Source organism: Cynara cardunculus, assembly GCF_001531365.2.
Source record: "Cynara cardunculus var. scolymus isolate 2C chromosome LG 16, CcrdV1, whole genome shotgun sequence".
Taxonomy (NCBI): Eukaryota; Viridiplantae; Streptophyta; class Magnoliopsida; order Asterales; family Asteraceae; genus Cynara; species Cynara cardunculus.
Window position 1 is genome coordinate 2,813,623 of NC_037543.1, and position 8,637 is coordinate 2,822,259.

The 8,637-nt window shown below is 32.5% G+C and overlaps 1 pseudogene; it reads left to right on the forward strand.

Annotated features, from left to right (window-relative positions):
- Window positions 1-5,130, forward strand: part of LOC112529591 — a 6,083-nt pseudogene extending 953 nt beyond the window's left edge.
- The last annotated feature ends 3,507 nt before the right edge of the window (window positions 5,131-8,637 follow it).

Below are 8,637 nucleotides of genomic sequence, written 5' to 3' on the forward strand. Positions count from 1 at the left end.
GTCGCTGATTTCCGTCGCTGATCCGTCGCTGATAGCATTACCTACGACTGTTTGACCGACGGAGTATCAGCGACGGATCAGCGACGGAAATCACTTTCAGCGACGGATCAGCGAGGGAATTTTCCCTCGCTGATACTCTGCATTTTTGTAGTGTCCTTCGTTCTTTTTGCACCAAATATTTGGTAGAATTTTTACCAACATTTTAACATTAAGAAAACAAATTTTCGTCAAGTAATGAGTTTCATTTGATCATTTAAAGTTTAAGTTTTTAAAACTAAAACCCAGTAACTTTAAACGCTAAATCAACCCATAAAACGTAAATTTGGTTACTATGGTTCGATAAAGAACTTCAAAACGAATCTATGGAAACAGAGATCATAAGATTAAGGGGGCCGTTTACTAAACACTTACTTGGTAAGTGCTTACCGGATAAATTTTCTCATCGGATGAACATGAGAAGGGCCAAGAATCTTACTGGGTAAGAGCAATAAAAATGATGGAGAGTCTTATCCGATAAGTGAGGATGACGACTTTTACCCAGTAAATTGTTGCATTCGATATGTTTTGATGTACTAAAATCTTACGCACCAAAAAAAATCATAGTGTTGACTCATATCGGTAAACGCTTACCGGGTAAGCAATTGGATAAACGGCCCTAAGTTGAAAGAGAGTTGCATACTTTAATCTAGATATTTTCCATTAGCTAATTAATGATATTCCATGATCAATTTTACCCATTAAATGCATGCAAAAAATGAGCATTAAACTATGAAGTAAATATGTGGCTTAATAAATATGATATCTTTTTGCATGTGAGAGCAGCTTAACCAGAACAGCAAGAAATAGAAGCTTAACTGAATGAAAGAGCTATTTGAAGTTACTAAAAGTGATGGAGGTGTAGGTGGTGGTGGGGGTAACACTATTCTGTTGAAGAAAACCCTAAAGTGGAACCAAGAAAATTGAATCAAGAAGAAAGTAGAGCTGAACATGTTCAGCTTTGATGGTGGTGCATTAAGAACTTGTGTCTCATGCATATTAAGCTGTTATTTAAATTATGATTTGAATTCTATGCATTAAAAAGAAGTATCAAGATCTTAATGTGTTGTAGTTAAAAGTTTTTGGTAATCACAAAGGTGGTGCTTGATTGGTTTGAGCTTGACTCCAAAGGTCAAAAGTACCAGGAGGTCCCAGATTCAAATCCAATGAGGAATAAAAATCCCCTTGTGGCTACGGAGGTTCAAATGTGGTGACTCTGGGCTATCTACAAAACATGTGGTCCCCCTGAGATTAGTCGGCTCGCATAGCGGGTTGAATATCCAGGTTAATAAAAAAAAAAGTTTTTGGTTCAAATTGATTGTAACTTAGTATAGAATTATGTTGAAGAAAAACCCAAATAAAGAAGATACCATTTCAGATCTAAAGTAGTAAGATAGTCGTTGAGTTTGTGACACTGATTTTTCTAAGAAACTATCGCTTAGAAGTTCCTTCAAAACGGGTGAATTGAAACAAATGACAATTGTGACCTTTTGTAGACACTATTGGCTTAAATGTTGTTATCCAATTTTAATGTGTCTTTATCTGATTTTTTGATCTGTGCATTCTTGTACTTTTCTATATGCAGAGGGAACAGTAAAAGAAGTATGGTACTAATAAAATAGTAGTTTAGAACTTACTTTGACTGACATGTTATGCATGTTTTCATATTAGGTTGAAAGTTGATAGAGTTGGTGAGCCAAACTTGTTGGATACGTTTGCACCCCAAAATTTGATTTTCTCTTGTATTGATCTTCTTTCGACTAGATGACAAACCAATCCACTTTGAAGACGATCTTGACTCTATTTCAACTAGTCTTCGATTTTGTTGAAGGTTTTTTGTTCTTGAATCAATCAAATAGTTACAAGACTTTTATATAGAAAAATACTAATAAACAAATTACTACTAATAATTAAGAAAAATTAAATAACATTAAATATATACTTACAAAAAAGCTAATAAACAATTTACTAAAAATAAACAACTAACGACGAAATCCAAAATTACAAATAAATAGTAAAACAAGGTACATTTTTTTGGTCTATGTAGTTTATCTGTTAAGTATGTTAACTAGGAGGGTATTTTAGTCATTTTTACTTCTTCACGTAATTTTTTTTACGAAATACGTGTGAAAATGTAAACCATAAAGACGTTTTCTGTAATTATTTCAATTTACTTGGACGCAAAATGTGATATTGTGTAAACTATAGGGACCAATAACGTAATTTACTCTAAATAGTAACTTTTCATAACAATAGAGAGTTAATAAACAACCTAGTGTTGTATTATAAATTATAATACACATACTCGTTCCAGTTCCATCTCCATCTCCATCTCCATTTCCCTCTTCGCCCATCGGCACTTCACACGTCCCAACTCTTTTGCCGCACCATATCCTTAACCATGCATTTGCTCTAATCTACGCTTACAGCATCTTAGCGTTGCTCTAATGCCACCTACTCACACTCCGCCATACGACCATATTCATCTCTGCCACCATCACCACCGGTTTCTTGATCATTGATCTTGTACTTGCCTTCATGTTGACGATGATCCACCTTCCGTCTCCACCCCACTACTCGGAAAGTCTTTCTTGAGAATCTTGAGAAGGTCTTGAAGAAAAAAGATTTTCCGGTGCTAGACATATTTATTTGTACTGCGGATCCCTACAAGGAGCTGGCAATTAATGTTGTGAACACGTCGTTGTTTCTGATGGCTTACGACTACCCACCTGAGAAAAGATCTCGGTGTATGTTTCCAACGGTGGTGGCTCTGAGCTTACTCTCTTTGCTTTCGTGGCGGCTGCCAAGTTTGCAACAATTCGGCTGCTGTTTTGTAGGGATAATAACATCGTGGATAGATGCCCAGAGGCCTTATTTCAATCAAATGAAATTACATTTTCTGACAGTGCCAAGATCAAAGGTATAACAACCATCATTGCATTAAAAGCTTTCTTTTTTACATTGTATTTCAAAAGAAAATAGTGAATTGAATAGGTCACGAGTTGATTAAATTAAATTGATTTCAAGAAAAGAGTCATGAGTTTAAACGTAACTTTTTATATAATTAATATAGATATTGTGCATATATATATATATATATACACACACATATACGATACTACTTTAATGTACTACAATCTTATCCGGTAAAATAAATTATATTGTTGACTCTTAACATTAAATACTTACCGGGTAAACATTTAGGTAAACAGTCCCTAATAGTTTTAAGGGTTTTGCAATATAATCATTTAAGTAAGGGCCATTCTTGTAATTTTTGTGGTGCATGGTTTAAGAGCCATTTTGGATAGAAATAAAATGATATCCCCAATCAATATAAACATAATTTTTAAATCATAAAAACCGTTGTCAAATTATATGAACAAAATAATTTGATTCAAAAAAGACTAATTTTAGATTAAGAAAAATTCATGTCATTAACCATGTCAACAAATAATACTGAGTTGGATATCACATTACTCGCCATATTAGCATGATAACAGGTTAATGTTTCAACCAATTACCCGAATACTTAAATGTTTAAAACCTTATATTTTAGGTAACAAAATGGAAGTTTTAAAAGTACGTTACTCAAAATATGAACTAAGTTAAAGTACGTTATTTTTTCATGCAGTTTGCCTTTTATTCTATTAAAAAAGATTTCAAATATTGTAATTATCGGTAGAAACATGATACACATAAAAATGTAAAAAAATGTGTTAAAATGTAACAAATTGTTTATAGCTCAAATCTATTGTCTCCGGATTTTGTATTGAATATGCTCTTTCCGGATTTGTGGTTTTGTAGGTTCAGGTATCCGTTGTAATGACAAATGCACTTATAGTCTTGACCCAAGACCGCAACATGTATTCAAACGATACGAAAACGCCTGAATGGGTGTTATGCTTTTACGCGGATTATTCAATACGTTACATTTACGGTATGTTCAATTCGCCCAACGATTTCATGGGATAAATGATGCAGACAATTATGAGAATGATTATTCAATACATTACATTTTGGCCCATGAAGTTGCAGGGTCAAATTATGAGAATGATTTGGTTTGGGGCTCGAAGGTGAGTTGAAATGGGCCCATTAATTTTTGTTATTCTTGTTATTTACCAAATAGTTACACTAAATATTTTGCCTTTTTATTGTTTCAGATCGGGTTCAGTTATGGGTCGTTATCTGAAAATTCTTTTACGGGCCTCCACCAACACAGTAAGGGATGGAAGTCGTTATTCTTCCATCCTAGGAGGCCCGTGTTTCTAGGTGACCTACTGATCTCCCTTTATGATGCACTAAACCAGAACAGAAGGTGGTGTATTGGGTTCTTAGAGGTAGTATTTCAAAATACAACCCTTTTAACATTTGGATCTCGCTTCATGGGCCCTCTAGTGGGCCTTGCTTATGCACACAATGCATTGTTGCCCATTTGGTCGATCTCGATCATCATCGGTCATTGCACAACTAGCTCTTCTCAAACGTTTATCCGTCTTCCCACATGTATGCACACATGTAAATTGATGTTTATGCTTCCCTATTGTATCATACTAAAATATTATGACGATTGAAATGCAGGTCACGAGTATGTGGTTTCCTCTGTACGCTTTTCTCTTTCTTGAGGCCAACATGCAAGATTGTCTTGATTTCATGTTGGCTCATGGGATGTTCCAACAATGGTGGACAGTCAATTGATGTGGCTCATACTAGGTCTCTCATCATACCTTTTCGGATTCATCGAATTCTCGATCAAACGCCTTGGGATTGCATCGAAAGGGTTCCACGTAGGTGAACAAATCAAGCGCAACAATGACGGAGTTTTCATGTTCGATGTCCCGTTGTCGATGTTTGTGGCTTGCGATCACGAATTTCGTCGCATTTGCTTTCCCGACAATGCAAATTTCAAAAAAAGGAAATATGGATGGGCTTTTTGGGAAAATGGGCTTGGCTTGTTTAGGGGTAGTGAACTCTTGGCCCGTTTATCAAGCCATGGTATGGAGGAGTGGTAATGGGAAAATGCCTAGGGTTATAACAGTAATTTCAACATTTCTAGCATTGAGTTTTTACACGATGGTTTTGGTTGTACAAAATTAATAAACGTTTTGTAAAACCAAAACCAACGTTTACAAACACAATGCTAGAAATATTGAAATTACTATTATAACCCTTGGCATTTTCCCATTATCACTCCTCCACACCATGGCTTCATAAATGGGCCAAGAGTTCAGTAATCCTAAACAAGCGAAGCCCATTTGCCAATATTCCAAAAAAACATTGATAAAGAAGCATATTAGAATATACCAGAAAGATACTCGTGCAATGTAGCGAGATACATCGAAATAATGTTGTGTTTTATTTTTTTTGTCTATGTCGATATAATACGGTTTTATGTGATTTTGAGAAAGCAATAATGTTTATATTCATAAAAATTTGATAAAAAATACATCGATATTATTATTAAATTAACTATTTAAAATTTCTCGTTCTGTATGTAGTTTCTTTAATTCAAAATTTTTATTATAATTTAATTTATGTTTAATAACGAAGTAATTTATTTTTGTTTTAACGATATAACTTTTATAAGAAAAATAATTAAGTATTATGTTATAAGTGTAACTCAATGATTATCCAAATTATATTTTATATTTTTTATATTTAAAATGAGATGTTTATCCTATAGTTGATCATGTTTATTTGCAGTTAGTTACACGAATTCAAACATGAAGCTTTAATAAGTCGTAATTACACACAATTTACTTGTAACCTTGAACTTCAAGTAATATGCATCAATAAACAGTACTTCATGCATAAAAAATAATTTTTAAGAGTTTTTGTCAAATGCTTTATAATATAATATAAATTAGAAAACACCACATCTTTTTTTACAAATTACATGTTGTAAAAGCTTTGTTATACCTTCAAAATGAGCCAAATATTAAAGTTAATCATATATTTAATATTAACATAAAAAATTAACATCTTTTTAACCAGTATGCATGCATGACAACTGCAATATTTAATTTGCATACAATTTAATAAAAGTAATTTTTTTAAAAAGACTGATGAAAAACATAATCTCAGGTGGGATATGAATCACCGGGAGAGAAAATGAGAAAACCACTAAAAAAATTTAAAGATGTTTTTATTTTTTTTATTTTTTAGTATGTAATCAGAATGAAATGTTATCCACATTACCTCATTTAAGCTATGTAAGCAAAAATTAAATGGTTAACAGATTTAAAAAAGGTGATAGGTTACCATGGTTATATTGGGGAGATTCTTCAAAATGCGATGCCTTGAAAATATATTAACAGTACATTGTTGTAATAAGAAAAAATGAGAGTACATTATTTATAATAATAAAATTTATAAAATTAATTTGCTATTTCTTACATTTAATCCTTAAAAAAATGTGTTTGTTAATACAAGTTACTAAATAAAAATTAGGGTATATTTCAAATGCAACTATGTCTATTTGTACACCCAGTGCAACTCAATCAATTAAGATATTTATGAAAATGACGAGAGTTCATTTATTGTTATTTGAATATTTATAGAAGATGACTAGAGTTCATTAATTATGATCAATACTTTATATTAGAAAACAATCAAAACTTTTATGAAATCACATATTAATCAAATTAAATGAACGATTGAGATTGAGTTATATTGATTGTACAAATGTAAATGGTTGTATAATAACTCGTCTCATAAAAATTAAACCCATTGAAATGAGATAAGTTACAAAATCTTATTGAAAAAAAAAGATTATATTTAAATATGAAAATCCTTATTTAGTTAATATATTAAATATTTTTTAAAAAAAATCGGACTTATTATATAAGGCAGGGACGAACTCAAATGTTTTTCAAACGTTGGCTTCATTTGACTGTAAGAAAAAAAAATATAGGGAAAAGATTTTAAACGGTGGCACCGTTTGACTATAAGAAACAAATATACATAATTTTTTTTTTCAAAATATGGCACCATTTGACTAAAAAATGACACTAACAAGATTCAAACTTGGGTCTGGGGTGGAATAAAAGTCTTGCAAATCAACTATACCAAATAAAACTTGTTCTCATTATAGTTTCAAAGTACATATGTTGACATACAACAAATTAATACAGTTACACATTTCACGAATCTAATTTTTTTACCCTTCGATGGAGGAATAATATAGTGACACGTGTCACCGTATGCCCCATAGTAGGTCCGTCCATGATATAAGATCTTAATTTTCGAACGCTTAGGCCAAACTTTTAGCTGATATATCCAATCGTATTGAGAAAGAGTACCAAACTAAATTCAATACACAACCGTTAAAAACGATAATTGATATGTTCGGCAACCATTAAAGTAAGATCGAAAACGTGTTCAATAGCCTCAATAATCACACACTATTGTTGTAAATGATAACCAAAACCACAATGGTGGTGTCCGATTGGTTTGAGCTTGGGCTCCAAAGGTCAAAAGTGTCTGAAGGTCGCATGTTCAAATCCAATGAGGAATAAAAATCTCTCTGTGGCCACAGAGGTTCAAATGCTGTGACTCTGGGCTACCCGCGAAACGGGTGGGTCACAAAAAGTGTATTCACGTAAAATAAAATCTCCGTTATCCTAGGGGTGTGTATATATTTATACACACACACACACATACACACACTAGAAGTGTATTCACGTAACAGTATGCAATATATTTATATTTTTATTTCATCTCCCTCGGTTTTGTTTTATGAACTTGTGTGGTTTTCAGAGGGCGAGAGTAGTCTAATATCAGTTAATGGAGTATTTTGGTGTGTTATTCAATGCTTATCTCATATTTGAATTTATTTATCAGTTGGTTAGGGTTAATTTTATGAATTTTAAACATACTAATAAGCTATACATACGTAATAATAAGATGTAAAATATTGTATAATAGAGTGAAAATATTGTATGTGTATATACATATATACATATAAATATATATATAGGGGCCTAATCAAATGAGAACTAATTAGTTTGTGGTAACCGTGAGAACCAATCTCAACCACAAATCAATAGATAAATTAAGAAATTTATAATTTTTTGGTAATTTTGAATTAAAATTTTAATGCAATGACATTTTAGGTATTTTCTCTCCTCTTTCCTACATCTGTCCTCAGGCCACCGTCCTCCGGTGATAACATAATGGTATCACAATGCATCTTATATGTGCTTGGATATTACACTGAGGTCGTTTGTATGGTCGATCAGAGATGTAACACAGTGGTGTATCACAATGCATTTTATATGTGCTTGGGTATCACACTGCGTCTTTTGTTTAACAGAGTCAATATTTTTAGGTATCACAGTGGTATCACGGAGGCCGGAGGCAAGAGGACGGGGGACGGAGAGAGAAGAGAGGAGAAAGGAGAGAAAATACCTAAAATGTCTTTGCATTAAAATTTTAATTCAAAATTACCATAATTATAAATTTTCTAATTTATCTATTGATTCGTGGTTGAGATTAGATCTCACGGTTACCACAAACTAGTCAGTTATCTCTTGAGTGGGTCCCTATATATATATATATATATATATATATATATATATATACACACACACACACACACACATA